At 42.4% G+C, this 22,967-nt stretch overlaps 1 protein-coding gene across 1 annotated transcript in view; it reads right to left on the reverse strand.

The window, feature by feature from the left end:
• Positions 1-22,967, reverse strand: part of LOC111977709 (attractin-like protein 1) — a 341,451-nt gene that overhangs the window by 266,483 nt on the left and 52,001 nt on the right.

Here is a 22,967-nt window from a genome sequence, read left to right on the forward strand (position 1 = left end):
CCGACAATTTTTTTTTAGCTTTTAAAAACGCATTTCATGCAATTCTACACAATTTACATGATAGAAGAGATTGGCAGAATTTTTTTTTAAAACCACACAAATTGCAAAAATATTTATATAGGTTACAGTAGGCTACTAAATACAATTTCCAGTGGGCGACTGACTCACCTAATGATGAAGCCATAGGCTACTACTCACGGTGAGGGCCGATGCGCGTGTCTTGGAAATAGCCTATCTCAAGATGAGCTACTTTGAAAAACAGTGCTGCCGTTTGAAAAAAAAAAAGTAAATAAAAATTGGAGAAAAACAAATCTATTGGTTGTACAGACAGCCACAACCAACCTTACAGTTGTATTATAATCGATAGATGGCAGTTCACATTCGAGTCAGGACTGGCAGCCATTGATATAGTAACCATAGAGTTTAATAGTCCAATGGCCAGGCTAAGAGGTTCCAAAACCCTTCTATGGATTATGTCTATGTCCACAATGCAAAAAGCTGTATATTTGGGTGCATGCTGGCCAAATTGCGACCTTCCCGAACGTAGGCAACTGGTGGTAATTACCAAAATAAAGGAAATACTTGAGTAAATGAGGGATACAAATAACATGTTATGCTGTGGGGTGCATTTTCCGGGCATGGTTTAGGTCCACTTGTGGAATCTATGCCAAGGTGTATTGAAGCTGGTCTGGCAGCTTGTGGTGGCACAACACCCTTTTATGATACTTAATGTTGGTGTTTCCTTAATTTGGGTAGATACCTGATACATCTTAAAACCTTTTCTCAATAGGGGGGCGCCATTTCGACTTTGTAAAAATTCCTTCCCAAATTAAACTGCCTCGTACTCAATTCTTGCTCGTACAATATGCATATTATTATTACTATTGGATAGAAAACACTCTCTAGTTTCTAAAACCGTTTGAATTATATCTGTGAGTAAAACAGAACTAATTTTGCAGCAAACTTCCTGTCAGGAACTGAAAAATCTGAAATCGGGGGCTCTGTTCCAGGGTCAGTTTATAATTTGCATGTAATCTATGGGTCTACATGCACTGCATACGCCTTCCCCTAGATGTCAGTAAGCAGTGAGAATTGGAATGGGGTGTCTAGGTAGATCTGAGGCCGTACAAAAGCTCATGGAACCGGGTGTGCAGTCTTTTCTACGTTCGTCATGACGCGAGACAGACCTCAGGATTGCGTCCTGAAAAGCTGTTGTTATAGGCGCTAGATATATCCGGCTCTGATTTTATTCGATATASGTGTTAAAAACATCATAATGTAGTTATTTTAAACCGAGTTATATCAGTTTATATCAGTATATTGCGATTTTCGGGATTTTCTTTGTTCTGCGTTATGCTGAGTTGGACACGTCTGCACCACATGGCTAACGTTTGCTGCTAATTCCACAGTTGAAGACGACCTTCTACAACCGAGCAACGATTATTCTGGACAAATGACAACTTGTACAAGATTCTGATGGAAGCTCATCAAATAGTAAGAACTATTTATGATGTTAATTCGTAATTTCTGTCGAAAAAGCAAAACTATTATTCCGCCATTAATTTCGGTGCGGTCTCGCTTTAACGCACGCTGTATGTCGTAGTAACGTTAATTTTAAAAATCTAACACAGCGGTTGCATTAAGAACTAATGTATCTTTCATTTGCTGTCCAACCTGTATTTTTTAGTCAAGTTTATGATTAGTTATTGATTAGATTAGGTGCCTCTCCCAAGATTTCTCCCGACATTTTGTTTGCAGTTTGGCTACTATTCTCATTGTATAACCACGATTTGTGCCGCTAAATATGCACATTTTCGAACAAACCATATATGTATTGTGTAATATGATGTTATAGGACTGTCATCTGATTAAGTTTTGAGAAGGTTAGTGAAAAAAATAATATATTTTGCTGGTTTATTCGCTATCGCTAACGTGCATGAATCAATGCTGCTGTGTGGTTGGCTATTGTAGTAAGCTAATATAATGCTATATTGTGTTTTCGCTGTAAAACACTTAAAAAATCTGAAATATTGGCTGGATTCACAAGATGTTTGTCTTTCATTTGCTGTACACTGTGTATTTTTCATAAATGTTTTATGATAAGTATTTAGGTAATTCACGTTGGTCTCTGTAGTTATTCTAGCTGCTTTGGTGAGATTTTGTGATGGTGGCTGCAATGTAAAACTATGATTTATACCTNTGTTTGTCTTTCATTTGCTGTACACTGTGTATTTTTCATAAATGTTTTATGATAAGTATTTAGGTAATTCACGTTGGTCTCTGTAGTTATTCTAGCTGCTTTGGTGAGATTTTGTGATGGTGGCTGCAATGTAAAACTATGATTTATACCTGAAATATGCACATTTTTCGAACAAAACATATGCTATACAATAAATATGTTATCAGACTGTCATCTGATGAAGTTGTTTCTTGGTTAGTGACTATTTATATCTTTATTTGGTCGAATTTGTGATAGCTACCTATGCAGTAAAAAAATGGTGGGGGGAAAAAAGTTGAGTCTTTTGCTATTGTGGTTAGCTAATAGAAATACATATTGTGTCTTCCCTGTAAAACATTTTAAAAATCAGAAATGATGGCTGGATTCACAAGATGTGTATCTTTCATCTGGTGTCTTGGACTTGTGATTTCATGATATTTAGATGCTAGTATTTACTTGTGGCGCTATGCTAGTCAGCTTTTTTACTGATGAGGGTGCTCCCGGATCCGGGATGAGTACCAAGTAGAAGTTAATCCACAGTTATTTTTATAAACTATTGATCATTTGTGGATAAATCATTTTTATTTCACCTTTATTGTACCAGGTAGGCTAGTTGAGAACCAATTCTCATTTACAACTGCGACCTGGCCAAGATAAAGCAAAGCAGTTCGACACATACAACACAGAGTTACACATGGAATAAACAAACATACAGTCAATAATACAGTAGGAGAAAAAAAAGTCTATATACAGTGTGTGCAAATGAGGTAAGATAAGGGAGGTAAGGCAATAAAATAGGCCATAGTTGTGAGGTAATTACGATATAGCAATTAAACACTGGAGTGATATACAGTATGTGCAGAAGATGAATGTGCAAGTAGAGATACTGGGGTGCAAAGGAGCAAAATAATACATAAATACAGTATGGGGATGAGGTAGTTGGATGGGCTATTTACAGATGGGCTATGTACATGTGCAATGATCTGTGAGCTGCTCTGACAGCTGGTGCTTGAAGTTAGTGAGGGAGGTAAGAGTCTCCAGCTTCAGCGATTTTTGCAGTTCGTTCCAGTCATTGGCAGCAGAGAACTGGAATGGAAGGCGGTCAAAGGAGGAATTGGCTTTTAGGGTGACCAGTGAAATATACCTGCTGGAGCATGTGCTGCGGGTGGGTGCTGCTATGGTGACCAGTGAACTGAGATAAAGCGACGCTTTACCTAGCAAAGATTTGTAGATGACCTGGAGCCAGTGGGTTTGGCGACGAGTATGAAATTAAGCTCTCTGGTGTATTTTGAACAATAAGAGCGGGCTCCTGGGGTCGATATTTTATTTAAATAATATATTTTTGCCTCTTGGGCCCCCTGACTCACATAATTGACCAGTCACATTTATTTATTATGCAGTTAATTTATATATTTTTATGAATCATTTACCCAATCAAGGCAGGGCCCCCTAGTTACCCACGTGTGCCCACTACCTCCTCTCCTCCCCCATATCATGATTAGCAGAACGGCAGCAGGCACCAGCAGGCTGTCTACACTCATTGAGAGCAGGCTCCTGAATCCTCCTGCGGTTGGCGGTTACATGAAAAAATATATATTTCATATATAATATACAGTGCATTTGGATAACACTCAGACCCCTTGACTTTTTCCACATTTTGTTACACTGCAGCCTTATTTTAACACTAATTACATTTTTTTCCCCCGCCTCAAACTACACACAATAGCCCATAATGACAAAGCAAAAACAGGTTTTATACATTTTTGCAAATGTCTAAAAAATGTACAACTGAAATATTACATTTGCATAAGTATTCGAAACCTTTACAGTACATTGTTGAAGAACCTTTGGCAGCGATTACAGCCTCAAGTCTTCTTGGGTAGGACACTACAAGCTTGGCACACCTGTATTTGGGGAGTTTCTCCCATTCTTCTCTGCAAATCCTCTCAAGATCTGTCAGGTTGGATGGGGAGCGTCGCTGCACAGCTGTTTTCAGGTATTTCTGTTTTTTATTTGTAATACATTTGTATAACAAATGTATAACAACCTGTTTTCGCTTTGTTATTATGGGGTATCATGTGTAGAATGATAAGGAAAAACATGTATTTAATACATTTTAGAATAAGGCTGTAAAGTAACAAATGTGGAAAAATGGGTCATGGGTCTGAATACTTTCCAAATGCACTGTATACTATATATATATATATATATATATATATATATAATATATATATAATACATACAGTTGAAGTCGGCGAAGTTTACTTTTACACTTAGGTTGGAGTCATTAAAACTCGTTAAAACCACTCAACAAATTTCTTGTTAACAAACTATAGTTTTGGCAAGTCGGTTAGGGCATCTATTTTGTGCATGACACAAGTAATTTTTCCAACAATTGTTTACAGACAGATTATTTCACCCATAATTCACTGTATCACAATTCCAGTGGGTCAGAAGTTTACATACACGAAGTTGACTGTGCCTTTAAACAGCTTGGAAAACTCCAGAAAAATTATGTCACGGCTTTAGAAGCTTCTGATACGCTAAATGACATCAATTGAGTCAACTGGAGGTGTACCTGTGGATGTATTTCAAGGCCTACCTTCAAACTCAGCGCCACTTTGCTTGACATCATGGGAAAATCAAAAGAAATCACCCCCCAAAAGAAATTTGAGTCTGGTTCATCCTTGGGAGCAAATCCAAACACCTGAAGGTACCATGTTAATCTGTACAAACAATAGTATGCAAGTATAAACACAATGGGACCACGCAGCCGTCATACCGCTCAGAAAGAAGACGCGTTCTGTCTCCTAGAGATGAACGTACTTTGGTGCGAAAAGTGCAAATCAATCCCAGAACAACAGCAAAGGACCTTGAAGATGCTGGAGGCAACAGGTACAAAAGTATCTATATCCACAGTAAAACGAGTCCTATATCGACATAACCTGAAAGGCCGCTCAGCAAGGAAGAACCCTTTGCTCCAAAACCGCCACAAAAAATCCAGACTATGGTATGCAACTGCACATGGGGACAAAGATCATACTTTTTGGAGAAATGTCCTCTGGTCTGATGAAACAAAAATAGAACTGCTTGGCCATAATGACCATCGTTATGTTTGGAGGGAAAAGGGGGAGGCTTGCATGCCAAAGAACACCATCCCAACCGTGAAGTACGGGAGTGGCAGCATCATGTTGTGGGGGTGCTTTGCTGCAGAAGGGCCTGGTGCACTTCACAAAATAGATGGCATCATGAGGCAGGAAAATTTGGATATATTGAAGCAACATCTCAAGACATCAGTCAGGAAGTTATAGGTTGGTCGCAAATGGGTCTTCCAAATGGACAATCAATCAATCAAATGTATTTATAAAGCCCTTCTTACATCAGCTGATGTCACAAAGTGCTGTACAGAAACCCAGCCTAAATGACCCCAACCATACTTCCAAAGGTGTGGCAAAATGGCTTAAGGACAACAAAGTCAAGGTATTGGAGTGGCCATCACAAAGCCCTGACCTCAATCCTATAGAAAATTTGTGGGCAGAACTGAAAAAGCGTGTGCAAGCAAGGAGGCCTACAAACCTGACTCAGTTACACCAGCTCTATCAGGAGGAATGGGCCAAAATTCACCCAACTTATTGTGGGAAGCTTGTGGAAGGCTACCCAAAACGTTTGACCCAAGTTAAACAATTTAAAGGCAATGCTACCAAATACTTCTGACCCACTGGGAATGTGATGAAAGAAATAAAAGATGAAATAAATCATTCTCTCTACTATTATTCTGACATTTCACATTCTTTTATTTTTTACCCCTTTTTTCTCCCCAATGTCATCCAATTGTTGTCTTGTCTCATCACTGCAACTCCGATACGGACTCAGGAGAGACAAAGGTTGAGAGCCATGCGTCCTCCGAAACACAACCCAACCTAGCCGCACAGCTTCTTGACACAACGTACATCCAACCCAGAAGCCAGCCGCACCAATGTGTCAGAAGAAACACGGTACAGCTGGCGACCTGGTCAGCATGCACTGCGCCCAGTCCGCATCAGGAGTCACTCGTGCACGATGCGACAAGGACAACCCTCCCTAACCCGGACGACACTGGGCCAATTGTGCGTCACCCCATGGACCTCCCGGTCACGCCCGGCTGCGACAGAGTCTGGGCTCGAACCCAGAATCTGCGACGCAGTGCCTTAGACCACTGCGCCACCAGGGAGGCCAACATTTCACATTCTTAAAATAAAGTGGTGATCCTAACTGACCTAAGACAGGAAATTTTTACTAGGATTAAATGTTAGGAATTGTGAAAAACTGAGTTTAAATGTATTTGGCTAAGGTTTATGTGAACTACCGACTTCAACTGTACATACATACATACATATGTATTTTAAATGTTGCTTCCTCTTGGGCCCCCCACGGGCCTGGGCCCAGGGGCTTCAGTCCTGGTAAGCCCCTGCATTAATCCATCCCTGACTGAAACCACAAGAGAAAATACAAGAGTGTTATAGAATTTTTTTTAGCTTTCACATTCAGAAAGCATCTGCCCTGTTTAATGGACATTACCTCCATCTTCAGCCACACATCCCTATAGAGACTATTAGACAATGCTATTTTCAGGTCACCTTGATGTCATGGGACAAAATAGAAGACTATTGAAGGAGAGCCAGGAGCTGATGTCTTCAGGACATTGACATGTCCCCAGTATTTGACATAGCATTCTCACTGCTGGGAACCTGGGACACTGTGGTCAACTGGCACCTAGCCACATCACTCCCTGGCATCAGCCTAGAACACAAACCCTCCAACTACACTGTGTGTGTGTGTGTGTGTGTGTGTGTGTGTGTGTGTGTGTGTGTGTTGTGTGTGTGTGTGTGTGTGTGTGTGTGTGTGTGTGTGTGTGTGTGTGTGTGTGTGTGTGTGTGTGTGTGTGTGTGTGTGTGTGTGTGTGTGTGTGTGTGTGTGTGTGTGTGTGTGTAGGGGGTGAGTCGTAGGGCATCTAAGGCTGAGCAGTGACTGTCTCATATTTACATATCAGCAGATCCAGGACTTATCACAATGACCTTATGTCACAACATATCATGTAGAAGACACAACAACGACTTCTCAACAACCTTGATGCACAGCAGAATATGCATTAACGGAACCGCTCTACAAACTGACAGAAATCACACACGTCTGGAATCATGCAGAGAGTACATTCAGCATGGAGTGAATTTAGCGAACCTCCTACTGTGTGGCATGACTCAGACAGAACGACAACTGCACTTTACACAGATACATTTTCAAAGGCATCTCCAGGGAATTATACAGAGAGAAAGTTAAAGAGAGTCAGAGAGAGAGAAGAGAGAAGAGAGAAAGAAGAGAGAGAGAGAGAGAGAGAGAGAGAGAGAGAGAGAGAGCCAGCAGAGCGACTAGACTAGCAAAAACCCAAACTAAGCTGCATTGCGTTGCGTGTCTGAGCTAGGAACTAGTACTGACATACAACCCATCTGGCAGAGGTCATCCAGGACAACCAGTTCAGGGCCTGTGCAGGGGTAGGATGAGGAACACACACACACACACAGACAGAGAGACAGGCAGACAGAGACAGACACACACAAAGACGTACGGACAACAGACGGACGGATAACACCAGACAGACGGACGGATAACACCAGAGAGACGGACGGACAGACAGACGGACGGATAACACCATAGAGACGGATGGACAGACAGACGACGGATAACACCAGAGAGACAGACACACACAAAGACGACGGACAGACAGACGGACGGATAACACAGAGAGACGGACGGACAGACAGACAGACAGACAGACAGACAGACAGACAGACAGACAGACAGACAGACAGACAGACAGACACTATAAACAGGCCAAACAACGCTACATTATACCACTCATGACCGGAGTTGGATCAGGGCCCTTGAGAGGCAAATGTGATGTCTCCCTGTAAAACAGACAGATTGCAGCGCAGCCTGACTCCAAGGAGGCATACTTACAAATAACACCAAGTGAGTGAGCTTCCACCTGGTTATGTTTGGGTCTCTCTCTCTCACTCTAGCTCTCTTTCACTCTCATTACCGCTCATTCACACTCACTCTCTATCTCTTTCTCTCTCACACTCTATCTCACTTTAATCCCAGGGATTGGAACAGAACTATAAATCAATCTCGAAGGCAGAGCTCAGATTGCCGTACTACACAGTTCTTATCCAATCCAAACAGACTACAACCAACAAGCTCAAATATTCAGATGAAACTCTTATGTTATTGGTCTAATGTCAGTCTACGAGAGAGAGATATTGTGTAGGTGTGTGTTTTCTACTCTGAGCCTGGGAGGAATATATTACTGACCGCCTGCAGTCATGCTGGAGACATCAAAGGCACAATTCATACTGTATTCCATGCAGGTAACAGATGTTGTGGAGAGTATAATGATACAGATAGCAGTACATTAATAGGCCTATGCTCTTTCCTTTAGTGTTAAACCCTTAACCTGGATAAGCACATTGACTGTTTTTCTAAAGAGCCTTTTAAGGACATGAGGATAAACGGTCATTCTTTTTAGACTTCAATCATGCGCCAATCTGACCACATTCAGGCCTATCGTCAAGAGTGGTCTGAGGCTGAGCCTTAGAAGCATGAAATGCTACTAGGATTTAACGAGTGCATCTCAAATTGGGATGAAGTGTGGAGGCCCATACATATTTAATGTGGACCTGGAATGTCTTTGAAAACCGCCTGAAAACCTGAGCCACTCAAAATGCACACGTCAAATTCCACAACACCCAACGCCGAGTTTTCACAGCGAGGTAGCTTTAGAAGATTAGACCAGCAGCAGACTCTCCCACAGAACGCAGGAAGACGAGGAGGCTTTAACCAAAGTGCTTCTCCTCCTCCTTTTGAATTCCACAAGAACAGAGACACATAAAAAGGCAGAGGAGTGGCGGTATGGGAGGCGAGTCAACCGTTATGAAATATTAATCTCCTCTGAGTGAATAATTGATTGCTTGTAGCAGATAGATGCACAGCGGCCGGTGTGAATCCCTTGACACTTCAGACTAGAAACGCCAGTTCCTCAGGTAGTGTAGGTAAAATAACTAACTAACTATCTCTTTTCATCATCCCCCCCTGCTATGCTCTCTTCCTCTCTCACTGTCACTCTCTTCCTTCCTCTATCTCTCTCTCTCTCTCTCACACACACACACTTGCTTTCTTGGAAACAGATACTATCACACACATTCTGACCTGGAAAAGAAGTGGAAAATCCCTATTGGTTTCACTTCCCTAAGGACACACCAACAGACTGGGAGGGGGAGCAGAAGAGACTGTGCCAAATATGTATTGCAGAGGAGAACAGGGAAGGATATACTGTAACATACAGTAACCTATCACAGCCCGCTAACCTAGTGACACCACAGGAAGCAGGTGCTGATCTATATGACCTCTGACCTCTAGTCCACACGTGTCTAATTTAAAAGGTTCTGGTTCCTTGGAGAGAAGACATCATCCTGTGACCTCACCATTAGTTTACTCCCAACTCTCTGCTCTCGCTGAGTCAGACTCTCTTCACAGCTGCGTTCTCCCCTACTGCTTCTCCTCCTTCAACTTTCCTCACTGCACAATTATAGCAAATTGTTCATGATGCACAGATTTTCAGTCAGCTACAGTACTTTCTGCTTGTTACTTGGTAGCAACACTCCATGTTTCTTCTCTCCTGGGCTGTGTTCAGTGTTCTGAGCATACCTGTCCCTCTCAGGGAGCTCTGACTGACCTGCCTCTCTGCCAGAAGCAGATCAAAGACTTGCTCCCACACTGCACAAGGGCTGTTGTACTAATTCATGAGTCCAGAGAGACTACATGGCAGAAGCGGAGAGAAGTGGTGAACAGGACCAGTTAGATAACCTCATTAATACATCCTGGCACTAGAGGGCAAGGGTATTAAGAGAGGCCACATGCATACTGACACTATCTAGACCTAGTCTGATCACATGGAGGAAGAGCATGCCCATAGTTCAAGGTTCAAGTGAGGAAGTGAGGAAGATATACAGAGTGTGAAATGAGTCTATGTGGGAGGTTTTTGTTCTTTTGATTTCTGTAAGCAGTAGCTGGAGAGGTTTACAGTATGGAAAAACAGTAGTAAAATCAACCATTAATTAGATTTATCAAATTCCTCAAATGTCTCTGAAACAATGAATAATACAGAAGACTGATATGCAAATCCCTATAGTTAAATATCTGGTCACTCTGTCATTATCATGAGGTGTCAATAAAGCACAGTCATGCATCCCTCTCTCTATTGTTCAACCAATAAAAACACTCCAAACTCAGGAAAACAGAAATGCATTATATTGTTCAACATATAGAGAGTCCAAGTTTGTGAAAACATTTACACAAGGGTAAGTATACATACACGCATACACACACAAACAGACACACAAAGACAGATCTAGCTTGTGGACAAAGAGCTTAGTGACAGTGTCCAGTCAGCTGATAGTGACCTCATCTCAAGTGTTATACAACTTCGTCCCTTGTTAAAAAAACAAATAAAAATACTCCCCTGTTCAAGACAACTGCTTCGTCTGGGGACAGAGCAGGACCACCCCCTTACTGTCACATAGCCTCTATAGAGATTACAGAACGACCGAGCTGATTTATTGGGACGATATTGACCTTTTCTAGTCTAACGGCTATCAGCCCTTCTCTATCGGCTTTGCCGATAGTCCCTCTACATTGCAAAACTGCTGCTATGCCAGCCGCCACTCACTGCCTGAGCCACGAGCACTGCACAATGCAGAGGAATGTCTAGCTGGGAAAATTTGCAGCAGCAGCAAGCTAGCTCATTCTCCAACTGAAAGGTGCAGTATTGAGAAACGGATGAATTGACACAGTGTCCAAAATACAACTCCTGTCGCAAATATTAGTTTAGTTTAATTCACTAATAATAAGGCTTATGTCAACATGCCGGGACATGCATACAATAAGCAAGCTAACTAGCTAAGCAGATAGCTATGTGACCTGTTAGCAAAGATTGCGATAACCCTTTTATCTGTGGTGTTAACTAGCTAGCTATATTAGCTACTATGCTAGATAGCTGGCTAGATAAACATGGTGCAGAGATATCAGATAAGATCTAATAGCCAACATACAGTGCCTTCGGGAAATATCCAGACCCCTTAACTTTTTCTAAATTTTGTTATGTTACAGCCTTATACTATAACTGATTAAATCGTTCCCCCCTCATTAATCTACACACAATACCCCATAATGACAAAGCAAAAACAGGATTTATTTTACTGAAATATCACATTTACATAAGTATTCAGACCCTTTACTCAGTGTTGTAATCACCTTTGGCAGTAATTGGCAGTGATTACAGCCTTGAGTCTTCTTGGGTATGACGCTACAAGCTTGGCACACCTGTATTTGGGGAGTTTCTCCCATTCTTCTCTGCAGATCCTCTCAAGCTTTGTCAGGTTGGATGGGGAGCGCCGCTGCACAGCTATTTTCAGGTTTCTCCAGAGATGTTCGATCGGGTTCAAGTCCGGGCTCTGGTTGGGCCAGTCAACGACATTCAGAGACTTGTCCCGAAGCCACTCCTGCGTTGTATTGGCTGTGTGCTTAGGGTCGTTGTCCTGTTGGAAGGTGAACCTTCGCCCCAGTCTGAGGTCCTGAGCGCTCTGGAGCAGGTTTTAAACAGGGATCTCTCCGTACTTTGTTGCGTTCATCTTTGCCTCGATTCTGACTAGTCTTCCAGTCGCTGGCGCTGAAAAATCCCCACAGCATGATGCTGCCACCACCATGCTTCACCGTAGGGATGGTGACATGTTTCCTCTAGAAGTGATGCTTGGCATTCAGGCCAAAGAGTTCAATCTTGGTTTCATCAGACCAGAGAATCTTGTTTCTCATGGTCTGTGAGTTTTCAGGTGCCTTTTGGCAGACTCCAATGTGCATTTTAATGAAGAATGGCTTCTGTCTGGCTACTCTACCATAAAGGCCTGCTTTTTGGAGTGCTGCAGAGATGGTTGTCCTTCTGGAAGGTTCTCCCATCTCCACAGAGGAACTAGAGCTTTGTCAGACTGACCATCAGGTTCTTGGTCACCTCCGTGACCAACCCCGATTGCTCAGTTTTGCCGGGCGGCCAGCACTAGGAAGAGTCTTGGTGGTTCCAAACCTCTTCCATTTAAGAATGGAGGCCACTGTGTTCTTGGGGACCTACAATGCTGCAGAAATGTTTTGGTACCCTTCCCCAGATTTGTGCCTCAACACAATCCTGTCTCAGAGCTGTGGTACCTTATATAGACAGGTGTGTGCCTTTCCAAATCATGTCCAATCAATTGAATTTACCACAGGTGGACTCTGAATCAAGTTATAGAAACATCTAAATGATGATCAGTGGAAACAGGATGTACCCGAGCTCAATTTCGAGTCTCATAGCAATGGGTCTGAATACGTATGTAAATAAGGTATTTTACTCCAAAAAGGTAACAGTACAGGGAAGGCAAGTCCGGGAGATCAGGCAATAACGTAGTCCGGGAGATCAGGCAAGAGGTTGATGACAGGAAATCTGATCGGCAAAAGTACAGGCAGGGAATAGGCAAAAAAGCGTTGTTAGTGAGGATGGCCAAAAACTACAATACACGGGAGGACTAATACGGGAATAAACAAAGCTCCAAATAGAATTTGTATCAAAACAAACAATACCTCACAATGACGGGGTGCAAAGAACTGAACTAAATAGTGTGTGTAAATGACATACAGGTGTGTGAACAGGTGATCAGAATTCAGGTGATTGGGATCTGGAGAGTGAGCTGCATTCAGGGGATCTCTGTGTTTGAGAGTGGGAGCTGGAAAGTGGGCTGGAAAGTGAGCTGCGTTCAGGGGATTGAGAGTGTGAGTTGGAAGCAGACGCTACATTATGGGGTATTGTGTGTAGATTACTGAGTATTTTTTATTTATTTAATCCATTTTCGAATCAGGCTGTAACGTAATAAAATGTAGAATAATATCAAGGGGTCTGAATACTTTCCGAAGGCACATTAGCTCGCTAATGTTAGTTGGTTATCATTTTGAACATGCACCAACGAGCCATCTGATTTGCGGTGTAATGTTAGCTTCTTGCTGATGTGCTGATCTGACCCGCCGCAATCGTAGCTGTAAATTGACGGTGGATAGTTGGATTCGATTATTGTCATGATAAGAAAAAAAGGTGTTTTAAAATTCCAAAAGAAAGGTTGTCAATAGGTTCAGCTACCTAAGAATCTTCTTGCATGTTTATGGACCAAGAAAGCTGTAGATCAGCGTGTGTGTGTGTGCTTTCTCACTTCTCAAACTATGGGCAGATTTGAGAAGACAGAACGTGCATCGTCGTTTCAGATTTATTCCTACCGTCGCTCTCCTTACTAGATATTTTGCATGTTTATGGCTTGGTAACAAATATCTTCACCATTGAGCTAGTTCTCATAGTAGCAGTAAACAGCAGCAAGTGATATGAGCGATGGAGAGAGATGTGAGGAGATGTGAAGGGGAGAGGAGTTACAGCTTCGCTCTATCCAATTGTAGCAGTAGAATCAAATTACAACTCGCCCCTTTCTTGACAGATAGCTGAACTAGAGTTCCGTCCTGGCAGCTGACTTGTTTAGAGATGCGCCCTGACAAAATATTTTTGGGTCATCTGTACCACCATAGACTCCACTGATCAGCCAAAACAAGCTCTATAACGCAACCCATGCACACACTCCTATTGAATATGCATTCACCTGTATTGTGAGTATGCCTATACCATCTTCAGTTATCATGTTTATCAAGAGATGTACCATTCAAATACAATTATTACCATTATGTTGTTAAGATTGTTTTTACCAAAGTCACATTTATTGCATACATGCATACATGGCTGTCTCTGGGAAATTTTGTCATCAACATTTTCAAATTGAATGACATTTAATATCGACATAAAATAGCAGCCAACAGCCTCCTTGTCCCCCAAAAATCGGTATCAGCATCGGCCATAAAAACTCCATGACGGTTGTTATCTAATAGAGATATGGTACTGTACTTGCATACATTGCACACAAACACCCGTCTCCTCCAGGCTATTGCAGTCCTGCGAATAGACAATGATAAATGAATCATGGGTGACTGCTGCATTGTTCACTCAATACACACAGGTACAGTAGCAAGGTCCCATAGCTGTGTCTGCTAGTGAAGATGGAGAGATATGTTATCGCGCTCCCGCTGAGAGTGTGTATGCGTGTGTGTGCGTGTGTGTATTGTATGATGCATCAGATGATCGGACGATGGCAGCCTCAGGCAAGTCCAAAGGGGGAGGGGTGTGCATCTTCATAATCAACAACTGGTGCCCTGCTTCCAGTGTGACAAAAATCTAGAGCTTTTGCACACCTTTTTATCTGTCAAGAGAGTTCTCGTCCATAATTATCACTGCTGTGTACATCCCTTCACAAGCCAACCCCACTCAACGAACTGGCACTCAACGAACTGTATGGGCCCATAAACAAACACCCAGAAGCACACCCAGAAGCAGCAGTTCTGGTGGGTGGAGACTTTAACGTGGGGAGACTTAAAACCATTCTACCTCACTTCTACCAATACGTCTCCTGCGCCACTAGGGGCACAACAATTCTAGACCACACATACAAGGCCCTTCTCGCCCTCCCTTCAGCAAATCAGACCATGACTATCTTCCTGCTTCCTGTTTACAAAAAAAAGCTCAAACAGGAAGTACCAGTGATGCCCTCAATACGGAAGTGGTGCGATGAAGCCGACGCGAGGCTACAAGGCTGTTTTGCTAGTAGACTGGTTTATGTTCCGGGATTCATCCGATAGCATTGAGAAGTTTACCACATCAGTTACGGGCTTCATTCGTAAGTGCACAGACGAGGTCGTCTCCACAGTGACTATACGAACACCCAAACCAAAAACCATTATCTATGCTGGGCTAAAGGCTAGAGCTACCGCTTATAAAGAACGGGACACTGACAAGGACCCATGCGAGAAAGCCCGCCAAGACGAGACATCAAACATGCAAAAGGACAATATAAAAGGAAGATGGAAAACTATTACACCGGCTCTGACGCTCGTCGGATGTGGCAGGGCTTGCAGACGATAACAGACTACAAAGGGAAACCCAGCCGTGAGATGCCCAGTGACGCAGAACTCCCAAACGAGCAAAATGCCATTTATGCTCGCTTCAAGGAAAACACTGAGTCCTGCATGAAAGCCAAACGGAAAACCATGGCGCATTCTCAGAGCATGCGCAGGTCAGTTGGCAAGTGTCTTCACTGACATTTTCAATCTTTCCTTGTTCTAGTTGGTAATCCCAACATGTTTCAAGTTGTACACCAATGTCCCTGTTCCCAAAAACACCAAGGTAACTTGCCTAAATGACTATCGCCCTATAGCATTCACATCTGTAATTATGAAGTGCTTTGAAAGGCTGGTCATGACACACATCAACACCATAATCCCGGACACCCTGGCATTGTACTTGTGCATGTGACAATAAAACTTGAAAGTTGAAACGCACACCAATTCGCATACCACACCAAAAGATCCACAGATGATTCAATCTCAAATGCACTTCACACTGCCCTCTCCCACCTGGACAAGACTGGAAATAACTATGTAAGAATGCTGTTCATAGACTACAGCTCAGCGTTCAACACCATAATCCCCTACAAGATCATCACCAAGCTCAGGACTGAACACATCCCTCTGCAACTGGATCCTGGACTTCCTGATGGACCGGTCCCATGTGGTGGCAACAACCCCTCCACCACGCTGACCTTCAACACGAGGGCCCCTCAGTGGTGCGTGCTTAGTCCCCTCCTGTGCTCCCATAATCCGCTCCAAGCTCGGGACCCTGGGACTGAACACCTCCCTCTGCAACTGGATCCTGGACTTCCTGACCAGCAGGACCCAGGTGGTGGCAACAACACCTCCGCCACCCTGACCTTTGACACAGGGGCCCCTTAGGGGTGCGTGCTTAGTCCTCTCCTGTACTCCCTGTTCACCTATGACAGCATGGCCACACACAACTTCAACCCCATCATCAAGTTTGTTGACGACACAATGGTGGAAGGCCTAATCACTGATGGCGATGAGACAGCCTACAGGGAGGAGGTCAAAGACTTAGAAGTGTGGTGCACTGCCAGGTTAACAACCTTTCCCTCAACGTTAGTGAGACAAAATAGCTGATCGTGTACTACAGGAGAAAGAGGGGAAAGCACGCCCCCATCCACATCGACGGGGCTGTAGTGGAGCGGGTCGAAAGCTTCAAGTTCCTTGACATGCACATCACTATGGACTTAACATGGTCCACACACACCCGCACAGTCAAGAATAGGGCACAACAGTGCCTCTTCCTCCTCAGGAGCATGAAAAGATTTGGCATAGGCCCTCGGATCCTCAAAACGTTCTACAGCTGCACCATTGAGAGCATCTTGACTGGCTGCATCCCCCTGCTTGATATGGCAAATGCACCGCCCTCGGCCGCAAAGCGTTACAGAGGGTTGTGCGAACATCACTGGGCACGAGCTCCCTGCCATCCAGGCCTCTATATCAGTCAGAGGAAGGCCCTAAAAATTGCCAAAAACTTCAGCCAACAAGCCATATACTGTTCAATCTGCTACTGTCCAGCAAACAGTACCAGAGCACCGGTTCTCAGACCAACAGGCTCCGGACAGCTTCTACCCCAAGCCACAAGACTGCTAAATAGCCATACGACTGCGAAGTAGTTAATTAAATGGTACACAGACTATGTGCTTTGACCCTATCTTGCTCTGACTCTATGGAAACTCACAAGACTATATACTCGCTCTATATACATACTCGCTCACACACACTACACTCTCACATACACTACATACGCACACACACACACACACATACACATACATATACCGACACAACACACACTTATCATATGCTGCTGCTACTCTGTTCCTAATAATTTATATTATTTTCTACATAGACAATAGAATAGTCAAGTCATCAAAACTATGAAATAACACATATGGAATCATGTAGTAACCAAAAAAGTGTTAAACAAATCCAAACATATTTTATGAGATTCTTCAAAGTAGCCACCCTTTTCCTTGATGCCAGCTTTGCACACTCTTGGCATTCTCTCAACCAGCTTCATGAGGTAGTCACCTGGAATGCATTTCAATTAACTTCTCACGACAGTCACCAACCCTGATCCGGTAGCACCCCCCACCCCCCCCCCCACCCCCCCACTGAGTAGCATAGCTAGCATAGCGTCACAAGTAACTTGTAGCATCTAAATATCATTAAATCACAAGTCCAAGACACCAGATGAAAGATACAGGTCTTGTGAATAAAGCCACCATTTCAGATTTTTTAAATGTTTTACAGGGAGAACACAATATGTAAATCTATTAGCTAACCACGTTAGCAAAGGACACGATTTTTTTACTCCCAATAGTTTTTTCCTGCGTCAGTAGCTATCACTAATTCGACTAAATAAAAATATATATAGCACTAACCAAGAAACAACTTCATAAGATGACAGTCTGATAACATATTTATGGTATAGCATAGTTTTTGTTTTTGAAAAATGTGCATTTTTCAGGTATAAATCACAGTTCTACATTGCAGCTGCAATCTGAAATAGTGCTGACCCAGCCAGAACAATTACAGGACCAACGTCATATAATGAATTACTCATCTTAAAACATTTCAGAAAAATACACAGCGTACAGATATTGAAAGCCCAACATCTGGTGAATCCAAAACAATATTTCAGTTTATTAAATGTTTTATACGAAAACAAAATGTAGCCTAAATTAGCATAGCTATACCAGGCAGATTCGGCTAGGCGCCCACGGCCAGTTCACATGCACAACAGATATGATATAACATCGTAAATTGGGTCTTACTATGGCTGATCTTTCATCAGAATGTTGATCAAAGTGTCCTTTGTCAGATGAGTCATTGGTTCCGTTCAGAATTGTTCCTTTTCTCACTCCATTTAGCACAGGTACTGGTCGAGTGGCACGGATCTCTCAAACGTAAATAAAATCAGACAACGGAACACCACAAAACTCCCGAAAAAATTCAAATAATCTGATTAAACTATATTGAAAAAACATACATTACGATGATATGGTCACATGTATCAAACAAACTTCGAGAGGAGATAGTTTTCATCCATAATGGCCGCACAACAGAAGACAATCGCAGCTACAAGTCGCACGATAGAGAACCGGAAGTTGTCGGTCACGCCAAAGAATTAGCTCTCATTTCACGTCAGTCCCAGATAAACAAGATATTTTTCCTCTGACGTCCTCTTGACACCCAGAGGAAGCCGAAATGTGTGTTTCGGGTCATAGGGGGCACGACCATATATAGGCAGAGCGTTGAAGCTGGCATACACATCTTGCTTTTTTCTTCTTGGTCATGGAAAGTGCTGTCAAATGACTTCTGTATCACTCAGAGACAAAATTGAAACGGTTTTAGAAACTAGAGATTGTTTTCTTTCCAATGGTATTATTTATATGCATATAGTAAGAGCAATAATTGAATAAGAGACAGTTTAATCTGTAGAGCAAATTATGCTAATGGAAGAAGTTAACAGGTGTGCCTTGTCAAAAGTTCATTTGTGGAATTTCTTTCCTTCTTAATGCATTTTGAGCAATCAGTTGTTGTTGTGACAAGGTAGGATGTACACAGAAGATAGCCCTATTTGGTAAAAGACCAAGTCCAATATTGGAGAACAGCTCAAATAAGCAAGAGAGTGACAATCTCGTCATGCATTACTTAGACATGAAGGTCAGTTGAAAACAAACATTTCAAGAACTTTGAAAGTTCTTCAAGTGCAGTCGCAAAAACCTAACAAGCGCTATGATGAAACTGGCTCTCATGAGGATCGCCACAGGAAACAGAAGACCCAGAGTACCTCTGCTGCAGAGGATAGGTTCTTAGTTACCAGCCTCAGAAATATGCAACCCAAATAAATGTTTGACAGAGTTCAAGTAACAGACACATTCAACACAACTGTTCAGAGGTGACTGAGTGATCAGGCCTTCGGAGGGTGCGAGGATGTGCTGAAAGAAACCACTACTAAAGGACACCAATGAGAAGAAGAGACTTGCTTGGGCCAAGAAACACAAGCAATGGACATTAGACCGGTGGAAATCTGTCCTTAGTCTGAGTCCAAATTTGAGTTTTTTCGTTCCAACACCCATGTCTTTGTGAGACGCAGAGTAGGTGAACGGATGATCTCAGAATGTGTGATTCTCACCGTGAAGCATGGAGGAGGTGGTGTGATGTTGTGGGGGTGCTTTGCTGGTGACACTGTCTGTGATTTATTTAGAATTCAAGGCACACTTAACCAGCATGCCTACCACTCATTTTGCAGCGATACGCCATCCCATCTGCTGGTTTGCTCTTAGTAGGACTATCATTTGTTTTTCAGCAGGACAATGACTAAAAACACACCTCCAGATTGTGTAAGGGCCATTTTGACAAAGGAGAATGATGGAGTGCTGCATCAGATGACCTGGCCTCAACCCAATTGAGATGGTTTGGGATGAGTTGGACCACAGAGTGAAGGAAAAGCAGCCAGGTGAAGCTGGTTGAGAGAATGCCATGAGAATGCCAAGAGTGTGCAAAGTTGTCATGATTCCATATGTGTTATTTCATAGTTTTGATGTCTTCACTATTATTCTACAATGTAGAAAATAATAAAAATAAAGAAAAATTCTTGAATGAGTAGGTGTGTCCAAACTTTTGACTGGTACTGTACATATCTACCTCAAATACCTTGTACCCCTGCACATTGAGCTGGTACTGGTACTCCCTGTATATACAATAGCTTCATTCTTGTTAATTTTATTCCTCTGTGTTATTTTTTGGGGGGAAAGGCTCGTAAGCATGCATGTGTATTCGGCGCATGTGTCAAATACAGATGTATTATATTTGATCAGCAGTGTAAGAGGGATGATTTATGACCCGTTGTGTAAATAACCTTGACCATCCGTCCAGGCATCCGTCCAGGCATCCTTTATTAAAATCATGAAAAATAGTGTAAAACGGGCAGTAAGAGGATAGATTGATGTTTGTAGGTCTCCAACATCTTGTAATGGTACAGTAGCATTACAGCAGCAATTCATTCATCTGCAGACCCCAGGAAGAGAAATGGCATAGCTTTGACATTCTTTTCAAAAATAAGGCCAGCCCCTCCATACACCCTCAACCAATATGTCAGTGTGACAAATCAGAGACATCTAACTGAACGTTGTGGACCCCATCAACCATGAGATACAGTAGAATAGAGCTACTGTATTTAGCTCTTTAACAACTATTTTTTCAAATGAAAGCTTATGAATATTCAAAAGGTTTATGGTAAAAGATAGGCTGCTGAGTTGTCACAGATCTGCACATAAATACAGTGACTCTGACCCTAGGGCTGGGCAGGATAGCATATTTTACTATACAGTATACTGGTATTGATGCAGGGACCGGTTTGGGTTTTTACTTTACCTTGTATAAAAGTATTTAAATGTTTTGTTTGTTATATGTGTTACACCACTAGTCATGTGCAGTTCGCGAATTAGTTGCTCATTTTGAACAACTCTTTTTACTGACTCGAGAGTCATGATTATGTTTTTGTTGTTCATTTGACCTACTGGCCGGTTTTCATGAATTACCACAGCCACAAAGTTCGCTTTTTGGTCTTAATTTAATTGAAGGTAAGGGTTAGACCAAATGTTAGCAGAGGTTAGGGTTAAGATTAGATTTAAAATCAGATTTCAATAACATAAATTGTAGAAACAGGCAGGGTTTAAGACTTTGTGGCTGTGGTAACTTGTGATGACCCTGCTCGCCGCAATGACTACAGCTGGATTAATACGCATTCCTCCGGCTCAGCAGCTCTGAAGACATGCTCCAACCAACAATTGTAAAATAGATCATTGTAAAATAGATCACAGCATAGAGAAGAAAAATACATGTTTAGCACTGTTAATTGATTGCATGGTGCAAGAATAAATGCAATTCATTGATTATTGAACGTTACGATGGACACAGCTTTGTAGAACCAAAACATACACACTGTCTCTGCTCAACAAACTGGAGCTCGAGAACAAATCGTTTGGGGTGCTGCAGTTTGCAAACGATATTGTGCTTATCACCCTCACGGCTGCAAGTAATGCATTCCACCAAGAGGCGTTCACAATCTAGTCCAGTTGCGGCCACAACTAGTCCTTGTTTCAAATGTATCAAAAATGTATCTTATTTGTATGCCTAGCAATCAACAAATGCACATTGTTTAAAGCACACTTTTACAAGTCTCAGTCACAAATGACAGCTCCAATAAACACCTCATGATGAACTGGAGGCTTGTAGAATCAGTTTTAAGTTCACAGTTCGCCGTTAGGGGGTCCTGCATGCTCTGGACATTACTGGCTCAAATTAATAAAATTAGTCGAAACATTAGTTGTTTTTACTGAACAAGTCGGGAAAAAAGATCAGAGTTAGTAAAAAGAGCCAAACTTCTCGTCACTATACACCCCTCCACCAAGTGTAATGTCAGTTTTTATGGTTTACTCCATTTGCTACTTGAATCGTTTCTCTCCTTCCTTCCTTCCTTCCTTCCTTCCTTCCTTCCTTCCTTCCTTCCTTCCTTCCTTCCTTCCTTCCTTCCTTCCTTCCTTCCTTCCTTCCTTCCACATAGTCGAACCAGCTTCGTCCTTGTGACCATCTTCTGACCTGTGAGGCTCATAAAATTAATATTTTCTAATATTGTCTGAAAACTATTAGTGTACTTTTTTGTTATTTATCTGAAATCAAGTCGTGGGAAAAAAAGATCTTCTTGTTCAGATATGTTTAGTTTTAAAAAGACCTAAACTTCCTCGCCATCTAAATTAACATCCCCTTTCTTCCCCACCCAAGTCGGTTTTTTTTTCTATTTTGTTTCACGTTGTTTTTTTATTTTTTTATTGTAATGTGAAGTAGTCAGTTTTTATGTTTTACTCCATTGTTCTACTTGAAACTCGTTTACTTCTCTCCTTCCTTTCCATTCTCTTCCTTCTCCTTCCGTCTCCTTCCTTTCCTTCCTTCCTTCCTTTCTCTTCCTTCCTTCCTTCCTTCCTTCCTTCCTTTTCCTTCCTTCCTTCCTTCCACCCACACACACACACACACACACACACACAACACACACACACACACACCACACACACAACACACACACACACACACACACACACACACACACACACACACACACTACACACACACACACACACACACACACACAACACACACACACACCACACACACACCACACACGTCACTCAAAGGAGAGATTTTTGCTCAAACACGACTCACAACAACCACTCAGTCCGTTCACTCACTGCGGTCTTCATGTCAATGCTTGCAGACAACGATGCTGCCTTCCAGTTGCTTCTTAATATAAATCCACAAGTGTTCTATAATTACACGGTTCGTTTGTGTATCTTACTGTCTGCTTCCTTTTGCAAACAGTTCGTTTAGTGGAGCGGTTGAAGGTGTGTTTTACCTGGGCCACGCCAATCGGCGTTAAATGTGTGTTTAACCTGGGACACGCCAATCGGCAGGTGCTTTTGAAGTATTTTTACCTGGGCCACGGCCAATGCCGGTTTTGACGTATGTTTACCTGGCCACGCAATCGCCGGTTGAAGTATGTTTTACCTGGGCCACGCCAAGTCGCCGGTGACGTTATGTATTACCTATA

This window comes from Salvelinus sp. IW2-2015, linkage group LG18 (genome assembly GCF_002910315.2).
Source record: "Salvelinus sp. IW2-2015 linkage group LG18, ASM291031v2, whole genome shotgun sequence".
Lineage (NCBI taxonomy): Eukaryota > Metazoa > Chordata > Actinopteri > Salmoniformes > Salmonidae > Salvelinus > Salvelinus sp. IW2-2015.